Source organism: Triticum aestivum, chromosome 3B, assembly GCF_018294505.1.
Source record: "Triticum aestivum cultivar Chinese Spring chromosome 3B, IWGSC CS RefSeq v2.1, whole genome shotgun sequence".
In the NCBI taxonomy this organism is placed as follows: Eukaryota; Viridiplantae; Streptophyta; class Magnoliopsida; order Poales; family Poaceae; genus Triticum; species Triticum aestivum.
This window is the reverse complement of record NC_057801.1, coordinates 662,075,710-662,096,960: the sequence shown is the minus strand read 5'-3', so window position 1 is coordinate 662,096,960 and position 21,251 is coordinate 662,075,710.

Sequence of the window (21,251 nt, the reverse complement as noted above, 5' to 3'; positions counted from 1 at the left end):
TGCCAGATACAACCCGGTGATCGCTTTCCTCAGGGCGACGAGGGAGGGATCGCCGGGTAGGATTATGCTATGGATGCTACTTGGAGATGCTACTTGGAGGACTTCAATCTACTCTCTTCTACTGTGCAAGACGGAGGTGCCAGAAGCGTAGTCTTCGATAAGGACTAGCTATCCCCCTCTTATTCTGGCATTCTGCAGTTCAGTCCACTGATATGGCCTCCTTACACATATACCCATGCATATGTAGTGTAGTTCCTTGCTTGCGAGTACTTTGGATGAGTACTCACGGTTGCTTTCTCCCCCCTTTTTCCCCTTTCCTTCTTTCTGGTTGTCGCAACCAGATGCTGGAGTCCAGGAGCCAGACGCCACCGTCGACGACGACCCCTACTACACTGGAGGTGCCTACTACTACGTGCTGCCCGCTGATGACGACCTGGAGTAGTTTAGGAGGATCCCAGGCAGGAGGCCTGCGCCTCTTTCGATCTGTATCCCAGTTTGTGCTAGCCTTCTTAAGGCAACTTGTTTAACTTATGTCTGTACTCAGATATTGTTGCTTCCGCTGACTCGTCTATGATCGAGCACTTGTATTCGAGCCCTCGAGGCCCCTGGCTTGTATTATGATGCTTGTATGACTTATTTATGTTTTAGAGTTGTGTTGTGATATCTTCCCGTGAGTCCCTGATCTTGATCGTACACATTTGCGTGCATGATTAGTGTACGATTGAATCGGGGGCGTCACAAGTTGGTATCAGAGCCGACTGCCTGTAGGAATCCCCCTTCCACACTCCTTGGCCGAAGTCGAGTCTAGACATTACAAAAACTTTTACTAACTTGGCTGTGTGCCTTACGGGCCCACGTCGCCATCGGGTGGTACTAGGATCTTTTACTCCTCGACCTTTACTCTGGGACTCTGAACTCTTTTCTACTCGGGTTAAACGAATTTACTAACTCTGACATTAGGATCCCGTTACCACGTTCACCCCAAAGTTGGATAAGCCATAGTTATTCTGTAGGATAGCATTTTGAATAGTGCCCATGTTGTCATTTGACTCCATTGAAACATCTTTGTTTTCAGATGGAACCCACGAGGCAGGTCGTGCGCCACACTGCGGCCATTGGTGCCTCAGGATCACCTGCTGTGCTAGCTGATATGATGACCTATCTGGGTTATCGCTGGCACCCTGAGTACACCGTCTACGAGGAGTACCAGGACTTTAACCAGGAGCAGTACCGTGCCATCGTCCACCTCTACTCTCGGGAGTATGAGTCCACTACCGTGCTGCACACCGCTCATGGTGTTGGAGTGACCATCGAGATGGCAGTCCACGATGCGGCTCATGCTGCTCTGACACGTCTTCGTGGAGAGTATCAGGCATTGGACACTTCCCCTTTCAGGCACATTCCTATCGCATCTGACGTTGGTGCGGAGGGATACTACACTGCCGCCTACTCCACCGTCACCCGAGAGCCCTTCCACCATCAGCGCCTGGTTCTGCATGCTGATGGGCTGGACCGAGCTAACAGAGCTCTTCGCCACGAGTTGTACACCACTCGTCAGCACCTTTACAGGGCTCTGACGCGGTTGCACCCCTTTGTCCGGTCTGGACAGCTGCCGCGTTCTGCGATCTACCCAGCCAGGACCGTGATGCCCCACGGTGTCGGATGGCCAGAGGTGGGAGGCTACTCTCCCGCACTTGGTCCTCTTCTGCCACCTGAGCGTCGGGTTCTACACCAGAGTATCCGCGGCCCCCAGGCCACTGACGTGGAGGACTATCCGTTGCCTCACTACCAGCTGTCAGGTTACAGCTACCTTCACAGTACCTCCTGGGACTGATGTAGTCTTGCTCATTAGTCTTAGATGCACTCGCGAGCCTGCGTGCCGCCTATGATGACTTAATCTATGTACTGAACTCTGTGTACTGAACTCTATGTCCGACCCCTTTTGTAAGTTATGCCGACTATCTATGTGGTATCTGTCGTGCTCCTTTCATTATGCATGTTTCATCATGAATGACTCTTGTCTATGCAAATTTCTCAATACTGAACTACCCCTGTTATATATTAGCAGGATGGTTAGACCAGCTGGTCGTGGTCGTGGTGGCAACTTCCCACCACCGCCTGAGTACATGGCTGGTATGATCCAACAGCTTGAGATGAATCGCCAGTTCATGGAAAACATGATGGCTCAGTTTCCTCGCCCCAATATGAACCAGCATCCAAACACAACAACTCTGCAGGATTTCATACGCCTCAACCCAAGTGTGTACCGCAGCTCAACCCAGCCGCTGATGCTGATGACTGGCTCCGTGACATCACCTATGAGATGGAGTCTGCTGATGTAGCCCCTGCCAGCTATGTCACTTTTGCTTCCTTCTTCCTGAAGGGACCCGCAGCGCAATGGTGGGACAGCCACAGGCGTACTCTGCCAGTTGGGACAATCATCTCCTGGCCAGACTTTCAGGCTGCCTTCCGTGCCCGCTTCATTCCTCAGGGAGTCATGGACCGGAAGAAGCGTGAGTTTCGCAACCTCACCCAAGGCAACAAGACTGTTGAAGCTTATCAGCGGGAGTTTCTGGACTTATCCCGCTATGCTGAAGAAGACATTGCAACTGATGCTCGCAGACAGGAGAAGTTCCGTGAAGGCCTTCAAGCTGACATCAAGCTCGCACTTCTAGTGCATGACTTTGCCGATTTCGCCACCTTGGTGAACAAGGCCATCAATGTCGAGACTGGTCTGCAAGAACACCAGAGCTCTCAAAGGCGCAACCGTGACACGGGCTCATCTTCGGGCCCGCCCTCGCAGAAGCGTAAGATATGGATCCCGAACAGCATGTACCGTCCAACTGCACCTGCCCCAAGGCAGTCTTATGCTGCACCTCGTCTGCCGGCTGCTCCAACTAGGCAGCCGAGGCTTCCAGCTCCACCACCCCAAGCTCCTGTTCCTACCCCCGAGAATGGGTTGTGCTTCAGGTGCGGACAACCAGGGCACCGTGCTAGGGAATGCAACCAGAAACAGAATCAACTGGCCCTTCCAGCTACTGGCCGTGGAAACAACCAGGCCCGCAACAACAATGCCAAGTCTTATGGCCGTGTTTCATGCCAACCACATTGATCTGAATGAAGCTCAAGACCAGCCTACTACTGTGATGGGTACACTCCTCGTAAATTTAGTACCAGCATCCGTTTTATTTGATACAGGTGCATCGCATTCATTCATGTCAGAAAGATTTGCCATTCATGCATGACATTAAAAGTGAAGACATGAACGCTTCCTCGATTATGTGCACACCCCTAACGGGCCAATGTCCGGACCTCCATGGTTGCAATGACGTCCTGTGGAAATCGAAGGGTTGGAGTTCCTGTCTCGCCCATCGTACTGAAGTCGTCTAACATTGACCTCATTCTGGGAATGGATTGGTTAAAGGCGCATACTGCTTCTATCGTTTGCGCCACTAAGACCGTCCATTCTGCTACACCCTTCTGATGAAATAATTAGCTACGATGCTCATCTGGTTCGGAATGCCGAGGCCAGACTTTATGCCTTAAACGCATTGAACGCTGCAACCACTTGAGGGGCATTGAAAACATTCCGTCGTGCGTGAATTCCTAGACGTCTTTCCTGAAGAACTCCCAGGATTCCCCCTGCTAGAGCTGTCGAATTCGTCATCGACTTGAAACCAGGCACCACTCCTATAGCCAAGCGACCCTACAAGATGCCGCCGCATGAACTCCTTGAGCTTAAGGAGGAAATCGACAAGTCTCTTCGCAGTGGTTTCATTCGCCCAAGTTGCTCTCCTTGGGGAGCACCTTCTCTCTTTGTCAAGAAGAAGGACGGGACAAACCGATTGGTCCAAGACTACCGTCCTATAAATCAAGCTACCATTCAGAATAAGTATCCTCTTCCTCGGATCAATGATCTGTATGATCAACTGGCTGGTTCATCAGTGTTCTCTAAACTCGACTTGAGGTTGGGTTACCACCAGATCCGTGTTCGTGAGGAGGATATCCCCAAGACCGCCTTTGTGACTCGTTATGGTTCATACGAGTACACCGTCATGTCTTTCGGCTTAACCAATGCTCCAGCCACCTTCTCTCGCCTGATGAACTATATATTCATGGATTACCTCGACAAGTTCGTCGTGGTTTATCTGGATGATATCCTGATATTTTCCAAGAATGAAGAAGAACATGCTGAACATCTTCGTCTTGTGCTGGAAAAGCTACGAGAGCATCAGCTATATGCCAAGTTCTCCAAGTGTGAATTCTGGCTTCCCGAAGTAACCTATCTCGGGCATGTCATCTCTAAGGATGGTATTGCCGTCAACCCTGAATGAGTTCAGGCTATTCTTGATTGGACTCCTCCAAAGAACGTCAAGCAAGTCAGAAGTTTTCTCGGTCTTGCCAGCTATTGCCGTCGATTCGTTGAGAACTTCTCCAAGATCGCCAGGCCCCTGACTAACCTATTGCATAAGGGCGTCAAGTTCCAATGGACAGACAAATGTCAGGAAAGCTTCCAGGCACTCAAAGACAAGTTGACTTCTGCCCCAGTACTAGCTCCACCTGATACTAAGAAGGACTTCGTCATTTACTGCGACGCTTCCCGTCAAGGATTAGGCTGTGTCCTAATGCAAGAGCACAAAGTGATTGCCTATGCCTCTCGACAATTGCGCCCTCACAAAGAGAACTACCCAGTTCACGACCTCGAGCTTGCTGCTGTTATCCATGCACTAAAACAGTGGCGACATTACCTACTCGGTAATCCTTGCGAGATCTTCACTGACCACCAAAGTCTGAAGTATCTGTTTACTCAGCCAGACCTGAACCTCCGTCAACAGAGATGGATGGAGACTGTTGCAGACTTTGATTTGGGTATTTCCTATACCCCAGGCAAGGCTAATGTAATAGCTGATGCTTTAAGCCGCAAGTCTTACTGCAACCACCTCCAAATTCACAAAGTTCAGCCCTCACTTGTTGAAGAATTCAGAAGACTGAACCTCCATATTGTTCCTCCGGGTGCACTCGCTCCCCCTCCTGAGGAGTCTCGCAAGATGAATCTCCGTGTTGTTTCCAAGGGTTCCCTCTATACCCTGGCTGTCGAACCCGATCTCGTGAGCTCCATCAAGACATTACAGGGATATGACTCTGAAGTCCACAAGATTAAGCGCGACCTCAAAGAAGGAAAGCCATCTTTCTTCACTATTGCTGATGATGGCGCCTTGTACTTCAAAGGCCGCCTAGTGGTGCCGTGTAAGAAGGAAAACCTGAATATGACTCAGGAGGTTATGAAAGAAGCTCATGATACGCCTCTATGTATCCATCCTGGTAGTACAAAGATGTACCAAGACATCCGCCAGAGATTCTGGTGGTCTAACATGAAACAAGACATTGCTCGTTATGTTGCTGAATGTGACGTTTGCCGTCGTATCAAAGCAGAACATCAAAGGCCTGCTGGAACTCTGCAACCTATATCTATTCCTGAATGGAAATGGGACCATGTCGAGATGGACTTCGTTACTGGATTTCCCAAATCGCAAAAGGGTAATGATGCTATTCTTGTCGTCATTGACCGACTTTCTAAGGTTGCACATTTTCTGGCGGTCAAAGAAACGATCACTGCTAGTCAGCTTGCAACTCTCTACATGTCCAGAATTGTTTCGCTTCACGGTATTCCACTGGTTATCAGTTCAGACCGTGGTAGTTTATTCACTTCAAGATTCTGGGCAAGTTTCCAAGAAGCTATGGGAACTCATCTGTCATTCAGTACTGCGTTTCATCCGCAGTCGCAAGGGCAAGTTGAATGTGTCAACCAAATTCTCGAAGACATGCTTCGAGCTTGTGTTATTTCCTTCGGCAAGAAATGGGAGGAATCTCTCCCGTATGCTGAGTTCTCTTATAATAATAGCTATCAAGCTAGTCTGAAGATGGCCCCCTTTGAAGTGTTATATGGACGAAAGTGCCGAACCCCTCTGAACTGGTCAGAAACTGGGGAACGTCCACTCTTCGGTCCAGATATTATCCAACATGCTGAAGAACAAGTCCACATTATTCGCGAGCATATCAAGACTGCTCAGTCACGTCAGAAGAGTCAGTATGACCGTCATCATAAAGACATGGTCTATCAACCTGGCGAAAAGGCCTATCTTCGAGTTACACCAATGAAGGGTGCTCACCGCTTCGGGATCAAGGGCAAGCTAGCTCCTCGCTATATTGACCCATTCACTATTCTGGAAAGGCGTGGAAAAGTGGCATATCAACTGGAGCTTCCGTCGAACCTTTCTCAGGTTCACGATGTATTCCACGTGTCACAGCTCCGTCGCTGCTTCAAGGACCCAATCCGAGCAGTGGATCATGAAGTGCTCGAATTGCAACAGGACCTCTCCTATAAAGAGCACCGGTCCGCATTCTCGACCAAGCTGAACGCCGCACACGCCAGAAGGCGATCAAGTTCCTCAAAGTTCAGTGGTCGCACCATTCTGAAGATGAAGCCACTTGGGAACGAGAGGATCGCCTGCGTGATGAATACCCCGCACTGTTTCCTTCTACCTCCTAAATCTCGGGACGAGATTTCTTGTAGTGGAGGAGAATTGTGACGCCCGGATAATCATGCTACAGTAATCTCACGTTAATGGTGCCACATCACCTCTTTCACTGTAGTTAATCTTGGGTTAATTCGAAACCGCTTCAAAATTCAAATTCAAATTAATGTCAATAATAAAAGTTTTCAAAAATTGAAACAAAAATGTTCGGACAATGCCAAATATGGCATAGGCAATTATGGTGTAGATGACACAAATTTATAAATTGCTTAAATGCCCAAATTAAATAAAACAGAACAAAAAAAGAAAAGGAAAAGAAAGGGAAAAAGAAGAAACCCCCCTTCCCCCCTGGGCCGAAAGGCCCAGCTAGCCACCGCCCCTGCCACCTGGCCCACCCGGCCGAACCGGCCCGCCTCCCCCTGCCGCCTCCTTCCCTGTTCCCCCGACCCGTGTCGGAACAGGGGTGCGTCCCCGCCGCACCCTCTCGCCGGCGACGACGGGGGATAAGATCGCCAGCACCCCCCCGCCTCCTCGATCCCGCCTCCCACTCGCCCCCACGCTCGCCCTCGGCCCCTGCGCCTCTCCCTCTCCCCTCCAGATCCATCTCCCCCTCGTTCCCCACTGCAACCGAGCACTGCCATGGCCTCGTCGCCGTGAATCGCGCGGCCACAGTCACCGCCTCGCCGCGCCTGCGTGTCCGTCGACGCCTCCATCGTCTTCCTCGTCCACGGGAGGCCTCAGCTGGAGCGGGGGAGCCCCGAATCACCGGATCCCCTTCGTCCACATCTCCGGCTGCCGCGTTCTTCACCAACTCCGGCGACATCCCTCTGCGCTTCCGTTCACTCGAGGGCCTCCGTGTGCCGCGACGTAAGCCTCCGCACCCTCCTCCTTCCTCTGGTTCCTCCTCATGCACCGTAGATGGCTCGCGGTGCTGCCGTCGCCATTGCCGCATGCGGCCTCGTCCGCGAGCTCATTGCGCTCACCCCGTCCATCTCCGAGCCAAGCCGTGGCCTCCGTCGAGTTGCCGGAGGTCCGTAGAGCCCGCTAGCGCCGTTTGTCAACTAGAACGCAGCCCGTAGCATGGTTTTCGGAGATGCCCGTATTCCGGTGCCGCCTGCGGTCGTCGTTGAGCTCCACTCCGGCCACCCCCGCACCGGGATCACCCTAGATCGACGCGGGACGATCTACTCGTTCGAACGCCACCGAAAACGTGCGGAATGGTGCACTGTGCTGGAAATCCGTGCAACTCGGGCGAACTTCCGCCGCGGAAATGGTCGCCGGCGTGATTCCGGCGACGTCACCGACGTGGCACCCGCGTGGCACCGCCTGGGCCACTGACTGGTGGGCCCAAGGCCCCTTGTTGACCAGTTGACAGAGTCAGCTTGCTGACTGGGCTGGTCCCAGCAGCTGACCAATGGCCCCCCCATCTTTAAGCTAATTAAATTAGTTAATCTAATTAATCTGGGCTAATTAGTCACTGACTAATGGGGCCCACACTTAGTTAATTCTAAATTAGTTTAAAACAAATCCTATTTCACCTCTTTCTCAATGACAGGTGGGTCCCACTGGACCCACAGTCATTTTTGACTCTAGTCAACCGCACTGTTGACTGCTGACATCACACATACGTCATGATGACGTCATCCCATACTATTCTGGATAATGTTGATTTAAATTAATTAAATAAATTCCAGAAAATGATTAAATCTTTAGAAAATCATATCTTTTAATCCGTAACTCGGATGAAAATACTTTCTACATGAAAGTTGCTCAGTGCGACGAGACGAACCTGGATACGCAGCCCGTTCGTCTGCCACACATCCCTAACCTATCGGAATCGCAACTTTCCCCCTCCGGTTCATCTGTCCGAAAACGTAGAACACCGGGAATACTTTCCCGGATGTTTTCCCCCTTCGTCGGTATCACCTACTACCGCGATTGGGCACACCTAGCATCGATACTTGTCATGTCATGCATCGTCATGCATCTGTTTGCATTGTATTCATTGTTTCTTCCCCCTCTTCTTCCGCTAGACCCCGAGACTGACGCTGCTGCTGCCCAGTTCGACTACGGAGTTGACGACCCCTCCTTCTTGCCAGAGCAACTAGGCAAGCCCCCCCCCCCTTGATCACCAGATATCGCCTACTCTTCTCTATACTGCTTGCATTAGAGTAGTGTAGCTTGTTACTGCTTTCCGTTAATCCTATTCTGATGCATAGCCTGACATTGTTGCTACATCTGTTGATACCTTACCTTCAATCCTAAATACTTAGTATAGGATGCTAGTTTATCATTATTGGCCCTACATTCTTGTCAGTCTGCCTTGCTATACTATTGGGCCATGATCACTCGGGAGGTGATCACGGGTATATACTATACATACATACATACTATACAGATGGTGACTAAAGTCGGGTCAGCTCGAAGAGTACCCGCGAGTGATTCACGAATTGGGGGCTGAAAGGACCTTTGTTCCGACGGCCCTCTGTGTGGATCTTTGTGGCGGAGCGACAGGGCAGGTTGAGACCGCCTAGGAGAGAGGTGGGCCTGGCCCTGTTCGGCGTTCCACGCTTAACGAGATCTTGGTATTTGATTTAGTTGGCTACGAGCCTATACACACTAACCATCTACGTGGGAGTAGTTATGGGTATCCCGGCGTCGTGGTATCAGCCGAAGCACTTCAGACGTCAGCGACGGATCGGCGCGCGCCGGATTGGACTGGAACGCCTGCTAGGCTAGGTCTGCTTCCGGCCGCCCTCGCAACGTGCAGGTGTGCTATGGGCGATGGGCCCAGACCCCTGCGCGCTTAGGTTTAGACCGGCGTGCTGGCCTCTCTGTTTTGCCTAGGTGGGGCTGCGACGTGTTGATCTTCCGAGGCTGGGCATGACCCAGGAAAGTGCGTCCGGCCAAATGGGATCAAGCGTGTTGGGTAAGTTGGTGCACCCCTGCAGGGAAGTTAATCTATTCGAATAGCCGTGATCTTCGGTAACAGGACGACTTGGAGTTGTACCTTGACCTTATGACAACTAGAACCGGATACTTAATAAAACACACCCTTCCAAGTTCCACAGACAACCCGGTGATCGCTTTTCCATAGGGCGACGAGGGGAGGATCGTCGGGTAGGATTATGCTATGCGATGCTACCGGAGATGCTACCCGGAGATGCTACTTAGAGATGCTACTTGGAGATGCTACTTGGAGGACGTCAACCTACCCTCTTCTACCTGTTGCAAGACGGAGGTGACCAGAAGCGTAGTCTTCGATAAGACTAGCTATCCCCCTCTTATTCTGGCATTCTGCAGTTCAGTCCACTGATATGGCCCTTTACACATATATCCATGCATATGTAGTGTAGCTCCTTGCTTGCGAGTACTTTGGATGAGTACTCACGGTTGCTTTGTTCCCCCCTTTCCCCCCTATCTCTACTCGATTGCTGCAACCAGACGATGGAGCCCAGGAGCCAGACGCCACCGTCGATGACGACTACTACACCGGAGGTGCCTACTACTACGTGCAGCCCGCTGATGACGACCAGGAGTAGTTAGGAGGATCCCAGGTAGGAGGCCTGCGCCTCTTTCGATCTGTATCCCAGTTGTGCTAGCCATCTTATGGCAACTTGTTTAACTTATGTCTGTACTCAGATATTGTTGCTTCCGCTGACTCGTCTATGATCGAGCACTTGTATTCGAGCCCTCGAGGCCCCTGGCTTGTATTATGATGCTTGTATGACTTATTTATGTTTTAGAGTTATGTTGTGATATCTTCCCGTGAGTTCCTGATCTTGATCGTACACATTTGCGTGCATGATTAGTGTATGATTGAATCGGGGGCGTCACACATTTCTTCTGTTAAACAGTAATATAACATATCTCTCTGCGTACCTTTGTTTATAAAACCGTATGGCCAGATTGCCTTGCTTGTTGTAAATCTTTGCCCTCATAAAGGCTTTATAAAGTAGGACAAACACTCCTCGGCTATTGGCCGAGGAGGTGGAAGCCGATGGTCGGTCAACAAAGTTTTGTACAATGCGGATCCGAGCATTAATGATGTAAAGTACTTGGATACATAGAGTCATTACTCATAATTTGATTTTACTATGGATATCAATCCTTAATCCGGCCACCCGTGCCCGCATTAAGGCTCGGGGGCTACCGGGCTTCGGGTTTATTATTTACAAATATTAAAGGGGCACATCGATCCCCTGATTTGGTGTTGCCACCCGACCAGTGTCTCGGGGGCTACTGCATTGCCTGTCCAATGCAGAAAATTTTAAGTGTAATACAGTCTCCGAGGAGATTTTGATCCTGAGGTTGGTCGGCCGCACCCAACCCGAGTCTTGAGGACTGAGCACGTCGCTCTTTGTGTCCCGAAGTATTCTGCCAAGCTAGGACTTGATCTTCAGACCGATTTTGCAAATCAACCTGAGTCTCAGCGGCTACGGGGATCAGCGGACTTATGTCATCCTTCATGTGCATCTCGAGTTTTAGACCAATACCCACCTTGAGGGCTACTGGCTATGTATCTCGGCAGAGAATAAATTGCACCAATAAAAAATATTGACAAAAATCGGCCCACATTCGGGGTGGTGCACCACCTCGGAAGCAGTCCGGCATAAAGCTCGGGCGCTAGTGGCTGGCTCCATAGAGGGCATTTCCGGCATTAAGCTCGGCTAAACTCCTTCAAACTTCTTTGAACCAAGGTGATTTACGACACCTCGGATACAGTCCAGCGTTGGAGCTCAGATACATAGTCCGGCGTTAGAGCTAGGAAGCAGTCCGGCATTGGTGCTCGGCTGCAAAAGATACCTCGAATGCAGTCCGGCGTTGGAGCTCGGACGCAAGAGGACGCTGCCGCCCGGGAACAACTTCAAACCCGAGGTGTGGCATAAAAATAACAAGGCATTGATAAAGGCCAGAAACTTAAAGGGGCTCCTCGGATACCCGACATGTAAACTCGTCGAATGCATTTCGGCGATCCTCAAGATCGAAGATGAGAAGATTTGTTGAACCAGTTTTCAAGACCGACGACTGAAGATGAAGAATGGTTCGGAAGAATCGAGGAGCGTCCCTAACTTGAAGACCGGTTCAGGGGGCTACTAACGGTGTCCTGGACTAGGGGGTACTCACCACGTCATCTCCCGATCTATTAAATTGGGCCGAGGACCCCCATGGACGTATACTCATGGGCCAGTCCGGACAGCTGCCGCATACAAGGAAGATTCCGCAAGACTTGGCGATCAAGACAAGGACTCCTCCCCCACCGGCGTATTCGGCTAGGACTCTTGTTATCCTAGGCCTCTAGTGCATTATATAAACCAAGGCCAGGCTAGTCGATAGACATATACAACAATCATACCATAGGCTAGCTTCTAGGGTTTAGCCTCTATGATCTCGTGGTAGATCTACTCTTGTACTACCCATATCATCAATATTAATCAAGCAGGAGTAGGGTTTTACCTCCATCGAGAGGGCCCGAACTTGGATAAAAACATCGTGTTCCTTGTCTCCTGTTACCATCCGCCTAGACGCATAGTTCGGGACCCCCTACCCGAGATCCACCGGTTTTGACACCGACAGGCATCATGAGCTAGGTCTATTGCGTAGATTCTATGCACGAGTAGAACACAAGTTGTTGTGGGCATTGATTTTGTTCAATGTGCTTACCGTTACTAGTCCTATCTTGTTTCGACGGTATTGTGGGATGAAGCGGCCCGGACCGACCTTACACGTACACTTACGTGAGACAGGTTCCACCGACTGACATGCACTTGTTGCATAAGGTGGCTAGCGGGTGCCAGTCTCTCCCACTTTAGTCGGATCGGATTCGATGAAAAGGGTCCTTATGAAGGGTAAATAGCAATTGGCATATCACGTTGTGGTTTTGGCGTAGGTAAGAAACGTTCTTGCTAGAAACCTATAGCAGCCATGTAAAAACTCGCAACAACAAATTAGAGGACGTCTAACTTGTTTTTGCAGCATATGCCGCGTGATTTGATATGGCCAAAATGGATGTGATGTATGAGATTGATCATATTCTTGTAATAGGAATCACGACTTGCATGTCAATGAGTATGACAACCGGTAGGAGCCATATGAGTTGTCTTTATTTATTGTATGACCTACGTGTCACTGAATAATGCCATGTAATTACTTTACTTCATTGCTAAACCGTTAGCCATAGTAGTAGAAGTAATAGTTGGTGAGACAACTTCATGGAGACACGATGATGGAGATCATGATGATGGAGATCATGGTGTCATGCCGGTGACGATGATGATCATGGAGCCCCGAAGATGGAGATCAAAAGGAGCAAAATGATATTGGCCATATCATGTCACTATTTGATTGCATGTGATGTTTATCATGATTATGCATCTTATTTTCTCAGAACGACGGTAGTAAATAAGATGATCCCTCATAATAATTTCAAGAAAGTGTTCCCCCTAACTGTGCACCGTTGCGAAAGATCGTTGCTTCGAAGCACCACGTGATGATCGGGTGTGATAGATTCTAACATTCACATACAACGGGTGTAAGCCAGATTTACACACGCGAAACACTTAGGTTGACTTGACGAGCCTAGCATGTACAGACATGGCCTCAGAACACAAGAGACCGAAAGGTCAAACATGAGTCGTATAGTAGATATGATCAACATGAAGATGTTCACCGATGATGACTAGTCCGTCTCACGTGATGATCGGACACGGCCTAGTTGACTCGGATCATGTATCACTTAGATGACTAGAGGGATGTCTATCTGAGTGGGAGTTCATTAGATGAACTTAATTATCATGAACATAGTCAAAAGGTCTTTGCAAATTATGTCATAAGCTCGCGCTTTAGTTCTAGTGTTTAGATATGTTCCTAGAGAAAATATAGTTGAAAGTTGATAGTAGCAATTATGCGGACTGGGTCCGTAAACTGAGGATTGTCCTCATTGCTGCGCAGAAGGCTTATGTCCTTAATGCACCGCTCGGTGTGCTGAACCTCGAACATCGTCTGTGGATGTTGCGAACATCTGACATACACGTTTTGATGACTACATGATAGTTCAGTAATGTTAAACGGTTTAGAATTGTGGCGCCGAAGACATTTTGAAACTTCGCGAAACATATGAGATGTTCCAAGGGCTGAAATTGGGATTTCAGGCTAGTGCCCACGTCAAGAGGTAGGAGACCTCTGATAAGTTTCTTAACCTGCAAACTAAGGGAGAAAAGCTCAATCGTTGAGCATGTGCTCAGATTGTCTGAGTACCGCAATCGCTTGAATTTAGTGGGAGTTAATCTTCCATATGACATAGTGATAGTTCTCCATATTCACTGCCCCAAGCTATTAGAGCTTCATGATGAACTATAACATATCAGGGATAGACATGATAATCCTTGAGCAATTCGCAATGTTTGGCACCACGAAAGTAGAAATCGAGTAGGAGCATCAATTGTTGATGGTTAGAAAACCACTAGTTTCAAGAAGGGTAAGGGCAAGAAGGGATACTTCATGAAACGGCAAATCAGTTGCTGCTCTAGTGAAGAAACCCATGGTTGAACCCAAACCTGAGACTAAGTGCTTCTGTAATGAGGGAACGGTCACTGAAGCAGAACTACCCTAGATACTTGGTAGATGAGAAGGCTGGCAAGGTTGATAGAAGTATATTGGATATACATTGTATTAAATGTGTACTTTACTAGTACTCCTAGTAGCACCAGGGTATTAAGATACCGGTTCGGCTGCTAAGTGTTAGTAACTCGAAATAAAAGAGCTACGGAATAAACGGAGACTAGCTAAAGGTGAGATGACGATGTGTGTTGGAAGTGTTTCCAAGGTTGATGTGATCAAGCATCGCCTGCTCCCTCTACCATCGAGATTGGTGTTAAACCTAAATAATTGTTATTTAGTGTTTGCATTGAGCATAGACATGATTGGATTATGTCTATCGCAATACGGTTATTCATTTAAGGAGAATAATGGTTACTCTGTTTATTTGAATAATACCTTCAATGGTCTTGCACCTAAAATGAATGGTTTATTGAATCTCGATCGTAGTGATACACATGTTCATGCCAAAAGATATAAGAGAGTAATGATAGTACCACCTGCTTGTGGCACTGCAATTTGAGTCATATTGGTTTAAAACGCATGAAGAAGCTCCATGTTGATGGATCTTTGGACTCACTCATTTTTTGAAAAGTTTGAGACATGCGAACCATGTCTATTGGTATGTGCGCATGAAGAAACTCCATGCAGATAGATCATTTGGACTCACTTGATTCTAAATCACTTGAGACATGAAAATCATACCACATGGGCAAGATGACCGAAAAGCCTCGTTTCAGTAAGATGGAACAAGAAAGCAACTTGTTGGAAGTAATGCATTTTGATGTGTGTTGTCCAATGAGTGCCGAGGCACGCAGTGGATATCGTTATGTTCTTACTTCACAGATGATTTGAGTAGATGCTGAGTATATTTACTTGATGAAACACAAGTCTAAATTATTGAAAGGTTCAAATAATTTCAGAGTGAAGTTGAAGATCTTCGTGACAAGAGGATAATGTCTATGATATGATCATAGAGATGAATATCTGAGTTGCGAGTTTGGTACACAATTAAGACATTGTGGAAATTGTTTCACAACTAACACCGCCTGGAACACCATAGTGTGATGGTGTGTTCGAACGTCATAGTTGCACCCTATTGGATATGGTGCATGCCATGATGTCTCTTATTGAATTACCACTATTTTTCATGGGTTAGGCATTAGAGACAACCACATTCACTTTAAATAGGGCACCACGTAATTCCGTTGAGATGACACCGTATGAACTATGGTTTAGAGAAACCTAAGCTGTCGTTTCTTGAAAGTTTGGGGCTGTGACGCTTATGTGAAAAAGTTTCATCCTGATAAGCTTGAACCCAAAGCAGATAAATACATCTTCATAGGACAGCCAAAATAGTTGGGTATACCTCCTATTTCAGATCCGGAAGCAAAAGTGATTGTTTCTAGAAACGGGTCCTTTCTCTAGGAAAGGTTTCTCTTGAAAGAATTGAGTGGGAGGATGGTGGAGACTTGATGAGGTTGTTGAACCATCACTATAGTGTGTAGCAGGGCACGGGAAGTTGTTCCTGTGGCACCTGCACCAATTGAAGTGGAAGCTGATGATAGTGATCATGAAACTTCGGATCAAGTCACTACCGAACCTCGTAGGTCGACAAGGACACTTACTGCTTCGGAGTGGTATGGTAATCCTGTCTTGGAGGTCATGTTGCTAGACAACAATGAACCTACGAGCTATGGAGAAGCGATGGTGGGCCCGGATTCCGACGAATGGCTCGAGGCCATAAAATCCGAGAGAGCATCCATGTATGAAACAAAGTATAGACTTTGGCAGAACTACTCGATGGTCGTAAGGCTGTTGAGTACACATGGATTTTAAAAGGAAGACGGACAATGATGGTAAGTGTCACCATTAAAAAGGCTCGACTTGTCGTTAAGATGTTTTCCGACAAGTTCAAGGAGTTGACTGTGATGAGACTTTCTCACTCGTAGCGATGCTAAAGAGTCTGTTGGAATTATATTAGCAGTTACTGCATGATTTATGAAATCTTGCAGATAGGATGTCAAAACATTGTTTCCTCGATGATATTCTTGAGGAAAGGTTGTATGTGATACAACCAAAAGGTTTTTCAATCCTAAAAGATGCTAACAAGTATGCAAAGCTCCAGCAATCCTTCTAAGGACTGGAGTAAGCATCTCAGAGTTGGAATATATGCTTTGATGAGATAATCAAAGATTTTGGGTTTATACAAAGTTTATGAGAAACTTGTATTTCCAAAGAAGTGAGTGGGAGCACTATAGAATTTCTGATGAGTATATGTTATTAACATATTGTTGATCAGAAATGATGTAGAATTTCTGGACAGCATATAGGGTTATTTGAAAAGTGTTTTTCAATGGAAAACCTGGATTAAGCTACTTGAACATTGAGCATCAAGATCTATAAGGATAGATCAAAAACGCTTAATAGTACTTTCAAATAAAAACATACCGTGACAAGATTTTGAAGGAGTTCAAAATAGATCGACAAAGAAGGAGTTCTTGGCTGTGTTATAAGCTGTGAATATTGAGTAAGACTCAAGACATGACCACGACAGAAGAGAGAGAAAGGACGAAGGTCGTCCCCTATGCTTCAGACGTAGGCTCTATAGTATGCTATGCTGTTACCGCACCTGAAGTGTGCCTTGCCATGAGTCAGTCAAGCGGTACAAGAGTGATCCAGGAAAAGATCACATGATAGCGGTCAAACTCATCCTCAATAACTAGTGGACTAAGGAATTTTCTCGATTATGGAGGTGGTAAAAGAGTTCGTCGTAAAGGGTTACGCCTATGCAAACTTTGACACTAATCTAGATTATTCTCAGTAGTAAACCGGATTCGTATAGTAGAACAGTTATTTGGAATAGCTCCAAATATAGCGTGGTAGCTGCATCTAGGAGATGACATAGAGATTTGCAAAGCAAACACGGATCTGAAAGGTTCAGATCCGTTGACTAATAACCTCTCTCACAAGCGAGATGTGATCAAACCCCATGGGTATCGATTCATTACAATCACATAATGATGTGAACTAGATTATTGACTCTAGTGCAAGTGGGAGACTGTTGGAAATATGCCCTAGAGGCAATAATAAAATGGTTATTATTGTATTTCCTTGTTCATGATAATTGTCTATTATTCATGCTATAATTGTATTGACCGGAAACCGTAATACATGTGTGAATACATAGACCACAACATGTCCCTAGTGAGCCTCTAGTTGACTAGATCGTTGATCAACAGATGGTCATGGTTTCCTGACCATGGACATTGGATGTCATTGATAACGGGATCACATCATTAGGAGAATGATGTGATGGACAAGACCCAATCCTAAGCATAACACAAGATCGTATAGTTCGTTTGCTAAGAGCTTTTCTAATGTCAAGTATCATTTCCTTAGACCATGAGATTGTGCAACTCCCGGATACCGTAGGAATGCTTTGGGTGTACCAAACGTCACAACGTAACTGGGTGGCTATAAAGGTGCACTACAGGTATCTCTGAAAGTGTCTGTTGGGTTGGCACGAATCGAGACTGGGATTTGCCACTCCGTATGACGGAGAGGTATCTCTGGGCCCACTCGGTAATGCATCATCATAATGAGCTCAATGTGACTAAGTAGTTAGTCACGGGATCATGCATTACGGAACGAGTAAAGTGACTTGACGATAATGAGATTGAACGAGGTATTGGGATACCGACGATCGAATCTCGGGCAAGTAACATACCGATTGACAAAGGGAATTGCATACGAGATTGCTTGAATCCTTGACATCCTGGTTCATCCGATGAGATCATCGTGGAACATGTGGGATCCAACATGGGTATCTAGATCCCACTGTTGGTTATTGACCGGAGAACGTCTCGGTCATGTCTGCATGGTTCCCGAACCCGTAGGGTCTACACACTTAAGGTTCGGTGACGCTAGAGTTGTTATGGGAAATAGTATGTGGTTACCGAAGGTTGTTCGGAGTCCCGGATGAGATTCCGGACATGACGAGGAGCTCCGGAATGGTCCGAAGGTGAAGATCGGTATATTGGACGAAGGGTATTGGAGTCTGGAATTGTTCCGGGGATACCAGGTGATGACCAGCATGTCCGAAAGGGGTTTCGGAGGCCCCGGCAAGCGTTGGGGGGCCTTATGGGCCAAGGGGAGAGGGCACATCAGCCCACTAAGGGGCTGAGCGCCCTTCCCACCCCATCTCACGTAACCAGGAGAGGTGGGGGCGCCACCCCTAGGGCAGCCGCCCCTCCCGGCTTGGGGGGCAAGTTTCCTAGGGGGTGGGGGCACCCAAACCCATCTAGGGTTTCCCCTGTGGCCGCCGCCCCTCCCCTAGGGAACCCTAGGGCGCCTCCCCCTCCTCCCTTCCCCCTATATATAGTGAGGGAGAGAGAGGGCAGCCGCACCCTTCCCCTGGCGCAGCCCTCTCCCTCCTCCAACACCTCCTCCTCCACCATAGTGCTTGGCGAAGCCCTGCCGAAGAACCACGAGCTCCATCACCACCATGCCGTCGTGCTTTCGGAGTTTTCCCTCAACTTCTCCTCTCCCCTTGCTGGATCAAGAAGGAGGAGACGTCCCCGGGCTGTACATGTGTTGAACATGGAGGCACCGTTCTTCGGTGCTTAGATCGGATTCGGCCGCGATCTGAATTGCTTCATGTACGACTCCACCGACCGCGTTCTTGCAACGCTTCCGCTTAGCGATTCTCAAGGGTATGAAGATGCACTCCCTCTCTCTCTCGTTGCTAGTCTCTCCATAGATTGATCTTGGTGATGCGTAGAAATTTTTGAATTTCTGCTACGTTCCCCAACAATTTTACCACTTTTAGAGGGCTTTGATGTGGTTTTCACCAAGTTTTCATATTTTGTGCCTTTCTAGCGCTATCCTTCGAGAAAAAAGAAAACTTGCTTTTCCTCTTGATGTGCTGAAATATTTTCTTGGGAAGTAAACCAATCAATATCCCATCAAATTAAGTCAAATGGAGCAACTTCCCTTTTGACAAAATTGCATCTGAGTGTCCAGAGCGCAAGACGGCTAGTACAAGTGCAAGCACTCGTACCACTTGTTGCCAGCATCACCTCATATACGGGAACAACTTTCGTGAAGGACAGAGGGCAATCAGAGAGAAACCGTCGCCGCCACACCATCTAGAACAGAGGGAGAAAAGGAATCGATGAGGATCCATTCCTTCTCGTTTGCCCGTCTCATTTCCATTCATCACAACATCACAACAGGGAGAGGGATTCCAAATTGTAAGACTAGGGTTGATAACTCTATTTGTACTCGTCCTGAGATTGAGACATGTTTAATCATATCTTCGCGATATTATCGATGTGGTTTCTCTTGTCCTGATTAGTGTGATGTTCGGTTATTCTCCTCCCATGCGTGAGTAATTCTCCTTAGGCATGAGATATGCAGGTGATTGGTAAGATTCATTTGTGCCTATTCTATATGTCCTCATTCATGGTTATAGTTTATGATTTGAAAACATACACATGTAAGTTGTTTATCTGTGGTGCATGTAATGTGTGTTGTCTAATTTAAGGGCTCAGACAACATGATCTGAAGGCATGCACGAGTAATGATGTTATTCGTTGCAATGGAAACAAAAAAAGTCCTACGAGAGAACGAATAAACCCAATATCCAATCTACTAGATGCTAGCAACGAGTGGTAAAAAGGGCTACACACCCTTGTAGAACATGCACATTTAAGGATATAAAGGTTGTGTGTGATGTACTCGTAATTTCGCCAGATCAGTCCGATGTAGCACCGCACGTACAATGCCTTCGAACTGCACACACGTGCAGCTTGATGTCATCTCTTCCTTCTTGATAAAGGAAGCGAGGCGGGGAGGTGGATGAGACCGATGTCGACAACATGATGACATGGTGGCGGGAGTATGGTGGAAATCTGACAGAGCTTCGCTAAGAACTGCATGGAGGCTTGATTCCTCCTCCAAGCCTTTAGGGGCGTATGGAACGAGATGGAGGCGGCCAGCAACCGGGGTGTGAGGTGCTGCGGCAAGCCCCTCCTCCTTTATTTATATACATGGGGGAAGAGGCTTGACACCTCCTCCAAGCCTCTAGTGTTGTGCACCAAAAGGGGGGGGGTCTCCTCCTTCCTTCCCCATTGATTTAGACTCGGGTCATTCGCCTCACTTCGAAGCAACACCTCATGACACTGGGTTCATCCGGCGTGCTTTGCGTCTGACTCGGCATGTTGCGGGCTTGATGTTGACATGTGGGTTAAGGGGCTTTATTGTTCATCTCTGGTTGCATACGGCCACCTCCGCACATCGCACGAAACATTATCATAGACCAAGCCTCCTACTTGACTAGCACATCATAATTATCCATGTTGACCCTCGTATTTAGCGACCAATCATTGGGATTTGTTCAAAAGTATTCGAGCTTTTTCCCATGTTGATTAACGAGAATGTGAAATCGAGATGAATTCACGCATCCTCAATTTCCGACCTGTCGGGAGGATGGCCCCCGGGCAGGCAATGGAACTCGGATGTTTTTCAAAATACCGGGGCTAGCCAAAGCCCCTCAATCCGGCTCGCCCTCGGTCGGCTCCCCAGCGCGAGCCGGCTGGGAGCCGCGACCCGGTCGTCCAGCTGGCACATGTCGGCCGGTCCCGAGAAGTCAACCTCCAACGGCAAGGAGGTGAGGCTATAGCACGCCCTCCCTTTATGCCCGCCCCGGTGGGCGTGGCAACGGTGCTCCCCACGCCCCGTCCGGGTCGGGCGGTGTCTTGGGGGCGTAACCCTGTAGCGGGGCGGCGCCGCCGTCCAATGACGCCTGGTAAGGCATGTGACAGTATCCAGCAGCCGACCGTACCCGTGCCCGGCTGACCCGGCGAGACCCGCACCCGATGGACCCAGCGAGACCCGCACCCGACGGAACCGGTGAGACCCGCACCGGCGGGCCCCACTGCCGGCTCCTATACGCTGACAGCAGGGCCCCGCACCCATGTAATATTACCATTGCAACCTCGGGGGGGGGGGGGGGCTATAAGACCCCCCGGTGCCCCTCCATGCCAAGGGTTCCTCTCTCTCTATTCAACTTAGTCGGTCTCAAGACAAGCACTCACACACACTTCGGGGAGGCAA